Source organism: Stylophora pistillata, chromosome 8, assembly GCF_964205215.1.
Source record: "Stylophora pistillata chromosome 8, jaStyPist1.2, whole genome shotgun sequence".
Classification (NCBI taxonomy): domain Eukaryota; kingdom Metazoa; phylum Cnidaria; class Anthozoa; order Scleractinia; family Pocilloporidae; genus Stylophora; species Stylophora pistillata.
Window position 1 is genome coordinate 558,134 of NC_142526.1, and position 9,889 is coordinate 568,022.

The window sequence follows — 9,889 nt, forward strand, 5'->3', positions numbered from 1 at the left end:
ATATAGGTGTTATGAATTAGCGTCTGGATCGAGGATTAACCTTTCCAAATCTAAGGGTCTCTGGTTGGGTGGATGGCGGGGTCGCACGGACCCCCAGTTCCTTTTGACTGGTCTCCTGTCAAGCTCAAGGTGCTGGGGGTTTTCATTGGCCCCGGTAACCTTGAGGAAGACAACTGGCGCCCTCGCATCAATGCGGTGGACCATTTTCTCAAGTCTTGGCGTGATCGTGTTCTGTCTTTTCGTGGCAAGGCCCTCGTTATTAACGCTCTTGCCCTCTCCGGGGTTTGGTATGTGGCCTCTCCTATCCACATGCCGGCCTGGGTGGAGGTGGCGCTCTCTCGTCTGGTTTTTTCTTTCTTTTGGTCTGGCAAGCGAAAGCTCGTCTCTCGTTCTGCCGTTGTTCAATCCCCCATTTTTGGGGGTTTCTCTGTGGTGGACGTTCAGTCTAAGGTGAGGGCCCTCCTGGGCCAGTGGGTGAGGAGATTCGTCTCTTCTCCTTCCAGTTGGGTCACTCTCATGTCTTTTTGGTTTAATTCCTTGTTTGGTGTCTCTCCTTTTGTTGTGTTTTCTCGTCCTTTTAGTTTTGACCCTAGGGTCTTGCCACCCTTCTATCAAGCTCTGGTACTGGCGAGGCGTAAGCTCGACGGGGCTTTCGCTACGTCCAAAAACTCTCTGGTTTATGGTTCTTCGTGTCCTTATGTCTGTTCTCCTGTCTTAACCATGTCTGCTAAGTCTTGTTACATGTACCTTCTCTCTGAGAACATGGTCCAGCCTCATTGTGTTCTTAAGTTTATGTTCATCTACCCTAATCTCGACTGGCCTGCCACGTGGCGCGCCTTATCTTTCTTTCATCTTGATCGTCGTGTTATCGATCTGAATTGGAAGATAGCGCACGGCGTCCTGTACACCGCCCGGCGTCTTTCCTCGTCTGGTTTGTCTATTCCCCTCTCTTGTTTTTGTGGGCCCCGGTTCGAGTCGCTCGAGCATCTGTTCTTTTATTGTCCACTTGCTCAGAGTGTTCTCGCCTGGGTGCAGTCTTTGCTATTTTTTTCTCTCCTATGTGTCCTGTCATCACTCTTCGTCATGTCCTTTTTGGATTTAACTCTACTGAGCTTGTTTCTGTTCCGCGTGTTTTTGTCTATCTTCTCAATGTCTCTAAGTTTTGTATCTGGCTGTGTAGAAATGATTTCCGGTTTCGTGATATTCGTCCTAGCGCCGTGGCGGTGATTGCATCCATCAAGGCCCGCCTGAAGTCCTACCTACCAGTCTCCTTCAGGCGGTGCAAGTCTAACAGGCCTCGTCGCGTGTTTTATCGGCAGTGGTGTGCCCGTGGTGTCATTGCATCCGTGCATGGTGACTCCCTCCGGTTTGCTTTCTAGCTGTTTTGGTTTTTGTTGTGCCTCCCCTTGGCTGGCTAGGGGCTATGATTATTGTTTTGGTTTTTTCTGGTGCCTCCGCTTGTCTGGCTAGGGGCTATGATTACCGTTTTGATCTTTTACAGCGCCACCCTTTGGCTGGCTAGGGGCTATTATTATCCTTTTGGTCTGCTATTATTATTGTGAGTGCGTTCTTCCTTGGAGTGAGTGTGTAATTTTTAGGTGAGGTGGGGTTCGATTCCCCAGCGAGTTTGGCGTCTGGTGACCCTCGTTTATGGTGGACCCCATCCCTAAGGCATTGCACGCCTGCCATGGGTTGGGTTTAGACATGTAGGTCGGCGGGCACTGCACCTCCCTTCATCGGGGGCCCGGCCGTCCACCTTAAACATAAAAAAAACTGCACTGATGAGGCCCAGAAGGCCGAAACAGTGAAGACCTTCTCCTGCTTTTGTTACTACTGCATAGTCAAAGCGTGATCTACGGAATCCGAGATTTTTCAGGTTAGTTTGCCCTCTGGGCCCTCTCTTCTACTTTTGCTTTGTGTGTGATAATGGATTTAACAATGAATGTGGATGGACTGGAAGAAATGTTAAGGATTGGCAACGAAAATGTTCAAGACCGCTCAACCGTTAATGGCGACTCATACGCTTCAAGAGCTGCTCGCACTTCTGATATTACAAGTGAAACAAGAGCGCCACATCTTCCCTCTTTATGCCAAACGAGAATACAAGTGCCCGTGCTGTATTTGATGCTTTTGCCGAGTGTATGTCTCTCCGACCGTGTTTACAACGTAAACTCAACGGTGAAGTTGTGGTCACCTTCAAATCTATTGCCACCAAAGAACATTTCCTACGCCTAAATTCTCTCAACATTGATTCCGAACCTTTCGCCCTTCAAGACATCGACAAACCGCTCACTTTCCTAATTACCTACGACGCTCCTTTCGAACTGTCTGAACTTGCAATAATTAAACGCCTTACGCCCTACTGTGAAGTCATTCATTATCGCCGAGGAAAACACTCGTACGCGCCCAACATTTATAATGGTCTCCGACATTACAGAGTCCGTATCATTATGCCAATCCCCAGCTTTCTTCGCTTTGGGAAGTACCAGATTTTTATTAAATACAAAGGTCAGAACCCAACCTGCCGAAAATGCAATCGTCCAGACCATTTCAGCAACGCTTGCACAAACAAACTTTGCTTCAATTACGAAAATGTTGGCCACGAAGCCCGTGATTGTTCACGCCCCTTATTGTGCTGTATTTGTAAGCAGGAAGGTCACTTTGGCGTGAACTGCGAATACTCCTGGGTGTTCCTAACAATTCATGGCACTCACACTGACGAAAACCAAGATGTAAATATTGACGAAGAAATAGACAAAAACCTCCCTCTCGCCTGTGTTCTCCTGCCGCCAAAATCACCCATCAACGAAAATTGTACGCAAAATCCTCCACCATCCACCGACGAAAATTGTACGCAAAATCCTTCACCATTCGCCGACATCTGTACGCAAGATCCTCCATCCCCTCCACCGCCCGATGATTTCAACGAGACTCAGCCACCCTCTCAACCTGAACAGTCTGAGCAGCATTCTCAACCCGAACAGCCTTTGCAACACTTTCAACCTGAACAGCAACACTCTCAACCCGAACTGCCCTCGCACAATCTCTCTGAACAATCTTCTCAAGCGTCATCCATCTCTTCTGACTCCCCGATCCTGGATCCTCATGGTTTCATTGCTCCCAAACCCATCAAGCCATCATTCCGTCGCACACGTGCTCGCTTGCGTGATCTGTCCCTTGCCTGTACTCGTAAACCTACTACACCTACGCTCACCACTGGAAAGCCACGCTTCTCGATACCTGTTCCTACCACAGCCTCGTCTCATCCACTGTATACCTCTGAAACCGAAAATGATATGGAAACCACTCACGATCTCAAAAGAAAATCATCCGATGTATCTCCAAGCCGAAAGGAAACTACCCCCACGGAAAAGAAAAAAGGAAAAAATAAACACTCTAAAAAGTCCAAGTAAGTTTTTATTTGTTCAAGTGAGTCTTTTTTCCAATTTCCTTCAACCTCTTAACTATTAATGCAAGGGTTAGCAAACCCCCTTACGTACAATTTCTTGTTTGATTTGATCGAAAAGTCCAACTGTGATGTCTGTTTTGTACAAGAAACGTTAATTCATTCTGAATCTACTATTAATTCTCTATCCTGTAGATGGCTGGGCCGTAGTTTTTGCTCCCCTGCCTCCGGGAAACAGGGTGGTGTCGTCACCTTGATTTCTTCGAAATGCTCAAACGAAATCATATCTTGGAAGAAGGACTCACAAGGTCGTATTGTCAGTGTTTTGATCAGGTGCAACGACTTTGATATTAATCTAGTCAATATCTACGCTCCTACAAATCCCATATACTCTATACACAAAGACTACGAATGTTTAAAAAGTGATTTCGCGCTTTCAGATGTTTGGCGAAATTTGCATCCAAGATCAAGAGAATTTACGTGGTTTAATTCCACACGGTCAATTGGGAGTAGACTTGACAAGTTTTTAATTTCGGAAGATTTATTATCACCCAACGTAAAGTGTGACATTCGCCCTTGTTCGATATCCGACCACGATTTTGTTTTTCTTACCTTTGACCGTAAAACGTGGTCCAGGCGTTTAGTGTTTTAACAACTCTCATTTGAATGATAAGGATTTTTGCGCTACTATAGAGAAACTAGTCGATGATCGTGTACGTTTTTTATCTTGTTTTCCGTGTCTCCAAGATTGGTGGGAGTTTTTAAAACAGTCTATTAAAGAAGAAACGATCTCCTTTTCCCGTAAAAAGCGAAGACAATTGCAAAGAGACCGGGTGATTTTGACGAACGAACGCTCCTGATGGCCTCTCGGTTGAATTCTACGCTATATTTTGGGATCGTTTAGCTCCACATTTATGTCGAGTCTTAAATGTATGCTACCAAACCGGAGAGATGTGTGATTCCATGAAGATGAGCAACACACGCGTTATTTTTAAGAAAGGAGATTGTAAGAATCTGAAAAATTGGCGTCCGATTTCCCTCTTAAACGTTGATTATAAGTTCTGCTCAAAAGTTCTCTCTCTTCGACTCTCTAAAGTTCTGGAATATATCGTTGACCCTGATCAAACCTGTTTTGTGCCCGGACGCAACATTACTTCAAACTTACATTTACTTAGAGATATCTTAGATTACATCGACCGCACGAATGAAACCGGCATTTTTCTCAGTTTAGATCAAGAGAAAGCCTTCGATCGCGTTAATCGTACCTTTCTGCAAAGCCTCTTACCCCGTTTTGGTTTTGGCCCGTCTTTTTGTTTTTGGATCAACACGTTATATAATGGGGCCAACATGCGTATTATTGTTAATGAATGGCTAACCGATGCGATTCCTTTGTCTCGTGGGGTAAGACAGGGGGATTCCCTGTCTCCCCTGATCTATATTTTGTGCGTTGAAACTCTCGCATGCAAAATCCGAAATAATCCTGAAATCAAAGGCTTTCTCCTTCCGGGCGCAGATGGTCTCTGCTATAAAGTTGGAAATTATGCTGACGATACGACCTGTATAGTGAAATCTTATCGCTCTCTGCAAGTTCTATTCAACATGATTAATATTTACGAGCGTGGCTCTGGGGCACGCCTTAATCTCACGAAAACAGAAGCCATGTGGTTGGAGGCGTGGCGTACGCGCGACGACCAACCATTTGGCCTCAAATGGGTGACAAAAATTAAAATTCTAGGTGTTGTTTTCGGACGCGATACTGAATTAGATAACTGGCAGCCAAAACTAGAGAAATTAGAAAAACATCTAAACTTATGGAAATCCCGCTCTCTTTCTCTTGTCGGCCGATCACTCATCGTTAACACCCTCGGAATTAGCAAGCTCCTATATCTCTCTACAGTTTTGTGTATCCCAAAATGGGTAATTTCTAAGGTGAACGCTTTAACCTGGCCATTTTTCTGGGGTTGTCGAATTGAAACGGTTAGCCGAGCGTCCTGTCACCAATCTCTTAGCAGTGGTGGTCTCGGCATTTTGAATTTCCTTATCAAAGGTAAATCTCTTAAATTAGACTCAGTAATTTCCAATCTAGATGATCGCGAAACAAGATCCTTTTATTTGGCCAGATATTTCCTGGGCTCTAGGCTTGCCTCCTGTCGCTCGGAGTGGAGCTCTCCTCGAGATAACTCCACCCCGAGTACAGAGATCTTGACGCCCTATTATAAGAATGTTCTTTCGGCGCTCACCACTCTACGTGGGATTCTTTCCCGCACGGAGTGGTGCGATTTTGAATTTTCTTCCAAGAAATGTTATCAAACTTTCTTGAAGGAAAACTGCACATCTCCAATTCTTCATCGCTTTTGGACTCCTTTCCTTCCGATCGACTTTAACCTTGACAAATTTTGGAATTTAGTGCGAGATGACTTTTCTGAAAATTATAAGAACAACATACTCTGGAAAATTGTACTTCGCGCTGTTAAGGTCCGCGATTCTCTAAAGAATTGGAGGATATATCGACTCGGATAAGTTCCCATAAAGAAACTATAGATCACTGTTTTTTCAATTGCCCCCGTGTGAAATCTGTATGGACCCACTTTTCCCCTATTATCTCCTCTATCCTTGGAACTAGATCTCTCCCATCCTGTACCTATGTTTTAAATCTTTTAGACTTGAATGCCAAACATTTAAAACTTCTCTCACCTTAATTGTCAATGACAAACCGTTATATGGCTGGGGAATTATGACACTGACATCGGGATAATCTTGAACGCTGAATTCAGTCTGTTGTGCACTGATTGGAAATTTGTTCGCTTTAAGACGGCGAACCACAGCGTACACGGCAAAATTATTTATCTTGGCCTGAGCAAATGGAGAGTTACCCAACCAGCTGCAGCTGTTGCATAAAAAATCTAGCAAAAGAAACAATGAAAATCAAAAAGACAATCATGGCAGCGCTGAAAATGAGGTCACATCAGAAATGCCCTTTTGCATGGTTGAATTATCATGACAGCTAAGCCTGTTTTTTACGGGATGAAGAACAGGTATCATCTCTTCTTTTGTTTTGTTTGTTTCTTTGTTTGTATTTGTTTTTCTCTGTTGCAAGTAAAAGAAACAATGAAAATAAAAAAGGCAATCGTGGCACCTCTGAAATGAGGTACTATCAAAAATGTATCTTTGCATGGCTGAATTATCATTATCTTTGGGCTTTTACGCTTTTTTCTGCGGCAAGCGAAAGGTGTGTGCGAGGGGATGGAATCCAATCCTTGCTTTTCACGTAACGTCATCAAAATTGAAAGAAAGTCATCACTTATGAGATTTTAGTTTTATTAGTTAATAGAACAGTTGAAGACTTATCCTTTTACAAATTTTCTGTTTGATCGGGTTTTTCGTCCTGTGATAAAGCAAGGTTAAATTTCGAAGCTTTTGCGTGACACGACATTAAAATGCTGTCACGTACGTTAAAAAAGTGACTCATCTGCTGAGATTTTGCAATCTGAGCAATCCTTGTATGAGAATATGTGATCATAAAGATGTGTTATGAGCCCTCAGACAGTTATAGGCTTTTTATAGCAAAACTCGATGACATACGTTTTTCTTAGCTTCCGGCCGTCATGTTGGTGTCCCTCTGAGGGGTACCAACGCGGCACTTGATAAAAAGTCTTATAAATTTGAGTAAGACATTTCTTCGAACATCTCCCGCACGAAACATCGCAAAGACCTGAATTTCTGCGAAACTGTCTAGATATTTATTTTATTTTATCCCTTTGACTCTTGAATTAATTTTTTTTAATGGTTTTGATGATGGCGTGACAGTGAAAACCGGTAATTAAAACACCACGTGTTCACATAACTAAATCATATCACTGAACAACCGCATCCAGTCTCAGCGTTTCATGGTGAGTTTCAAAAATGAGAAGCCCACTTAATATTTCCATTCCAACTCTAGTTTCAGAGCTTATAAATTGTCATTATGGCTTGAACATGAAATTGTAGACTTCGTTTTGCAATCAATTTTGCCAGGAGCTGGTAAGGTTGAGTTGCATTTAAAGGAACGTGCACTGTTTGATATTGTGCACGTTCAAACTTAACAGCTATGATTTTTCACAATGATTTCTCAGTGCGACAGGAATCTGCCCCAGCTGCTGTCATTATACTTCCATCCGAGCACAACTGAGATGGGCCAGGAACGTCTTTTGATGAAAATGCCACACTGTCGTGACTTTTAACAGTACTCATTGACGAGATGCCCCAGTGTGACATAGAAAACATTACAAGAGGTCAACAGGTGATACTTATCCTCCAGAGGGAAAATCCAGATAACTTACAGCATATCCCGTTAAAAAACAAGTGGCTAAACAATCTTTATAAAAAATGCATCATGCGAATTACTGAAATTTCACACGCGATAGAGCGATAATAACAGCGGAAAACAAGCAGACCTCTAAAAATTGAAAAAATGCGTAGCAGACCGTTTGCTCCAGAATTTGAAAAAAATAATGCTTGTACTGAAAAGTTACTAGCGATTGATGACAATAGAAGTGACTTGCGCTTCTAAAGACGGAGATACTGGAAATCCATCTAACAATCGGCCCATATCATTGTTACCGGTACTATCCAAAGTGAATGAAAGGTTGGCCCACAAACAATTTGTCACATTCTTAAACAATAACAACAAGTTATCACAATTTCAAAGTGGCAACCGTAAATATCACTCCACCCGCGGAACGGCTCCTCTATTTGTCACTGATGACCTATTAAAAGCTATGGATGAAAAGAAAATCTCAATATTGGTGTTGATGGATATGTCGAAGGCTTTTGATAGTATAAACCATGACATGTTGTTATTTAAATTCGCAGCCTTTGTGTGTCTCCATCAGCGCTAGAATGGTTTAAAAGTTACTTAAAGGGAAGGTGTCAGTATGTTCGTATGAGGATGTGGTTTCGCAGTCCCTCCCAGTTGATTATGGAGTTCCACAGGGATCTATTCTTGGTCCCGTTCTGTTTACTGTTTACATTAATGATTTGCTATCTGTACCTAAACGTTGTCAATCTGCTGTTTATGTTGATGACACCAAACTTTACTTGAAATTTAAAACTAGTGAGCTTTATAATACAGTGAGCTTTATAATGAGCTTTATAATTACAGTTTTACCCACTCTCGATAAGCTGTTTGAGAAACTATTGGGAAAGCAGTTTACAGAGTATATGGATCCTAAACTTAGCAATAGCCTGACAGCCTATCGAAAGAACAATGGATGTGAAACCACATTACTGAGACTAGTTGAGAAATGGAAGCTGGATCTAGATAGTACAAAAGTTGTAGGAGTATTATCCTCTGACATGAGTAAGGCATTTGACTCTGTTAGTCCACCACTGCTCACTAAGAAAATGGAATCATACAACTTTTCAGGATCAGCCCTCAACCTTCTGCGTGCGTATTTCTCCCACAGACGAACAGGGTCAAGTTGGGTCCTGTTACGAGTCAGTGGAAAGATACAATGAGCGGTTGTCCTCAAGGGTCCTCCTTTGATCCTCTCTTGTGGAACTCATTTCAAAATGATCTCACTTATATAACTGAGGAGGGAATCTCCATGTATGCAGACGATCATCAAATTTTTGCATCAGGCTCGTCTGCTAGTATTGTTCAAGAGAAACTGCTGAGTGAAGGCAGCAAAATTACTAAATGGTACAAAGAAAACCTGCTACAAGTGAGTGTTCAGAAATATCAATCCATGCTTATGGGTTCTGGAACTGAGGCCAAAAATAGTATAAGCCTGCATATAGATGGGACTGACATTGAACAATCAAAATCTATCAAACTGTTGGGAGTACTCCTAGACTCTGAACTAAATCTTAGTGAGCATATTACCTTAGTCTGTAAAAAGGCAAGTCAACAGAAGGGAGTTTTAAGTCGTCTAAGCAAACTAATACCCACTTACGCTAAACTAAAACTTTATAAAGCAGCCATTTCACCTCACTTGACCTACTGCAGTATCATCTGGCATTTCTGCAGAGCCTCAGACAAACGTAAAGCTGAAAGACTACAGGAAAGGGCCTGGAGAGCAGTTTTGAACAATAAATCACTCTCTTATGACGGCCTGCTGAGGCTGGCTGAAATTCTATCACTGGTGAACACAAGGCTCCAGGACATAGCAATCCTTATGTTCAAGGTAAAAAAGAACTTACTTCCTTGTCAAATACAGGAACTATTTATGTCAGAAGTAAACTGCGATAGAAGATATTCTCTAAGAAATGCAGATTTTACAATCCCTCGCTTTAATACAGTACAGTAAAACATGGTAAACACTCTTTAAGATACTATGGCCCCTCTCCTCTGGTCGAAACTTACAAAAGAGTTACGCAGTGAGGACAGCCTGCTCGGATTTAAGAGCAAAATCAGGAGAACGGACATGACTGTCATGATTGATGATGGATGCAAAAAATGTGCGCTCTGTAATAGTTGATTTTTAACTCTAGGACATTGATAGA

The 9,889-nt window shown here is 42.6% G+C and overlaps 1 pseudogene; it reads left to right on the forward strand.

The window, feature by feature from the left end:
* The first annotated feature begins 309 nt into the window (after window positions 1-309).
* On the forward strand, window positions 310-1,446 carry LOC148724358 (uncharacterized; annotated as a pseudogene).
* The last annotated feature ends 8,443 nt before the right edge of the window (window positions 1,447-9,889 follow it).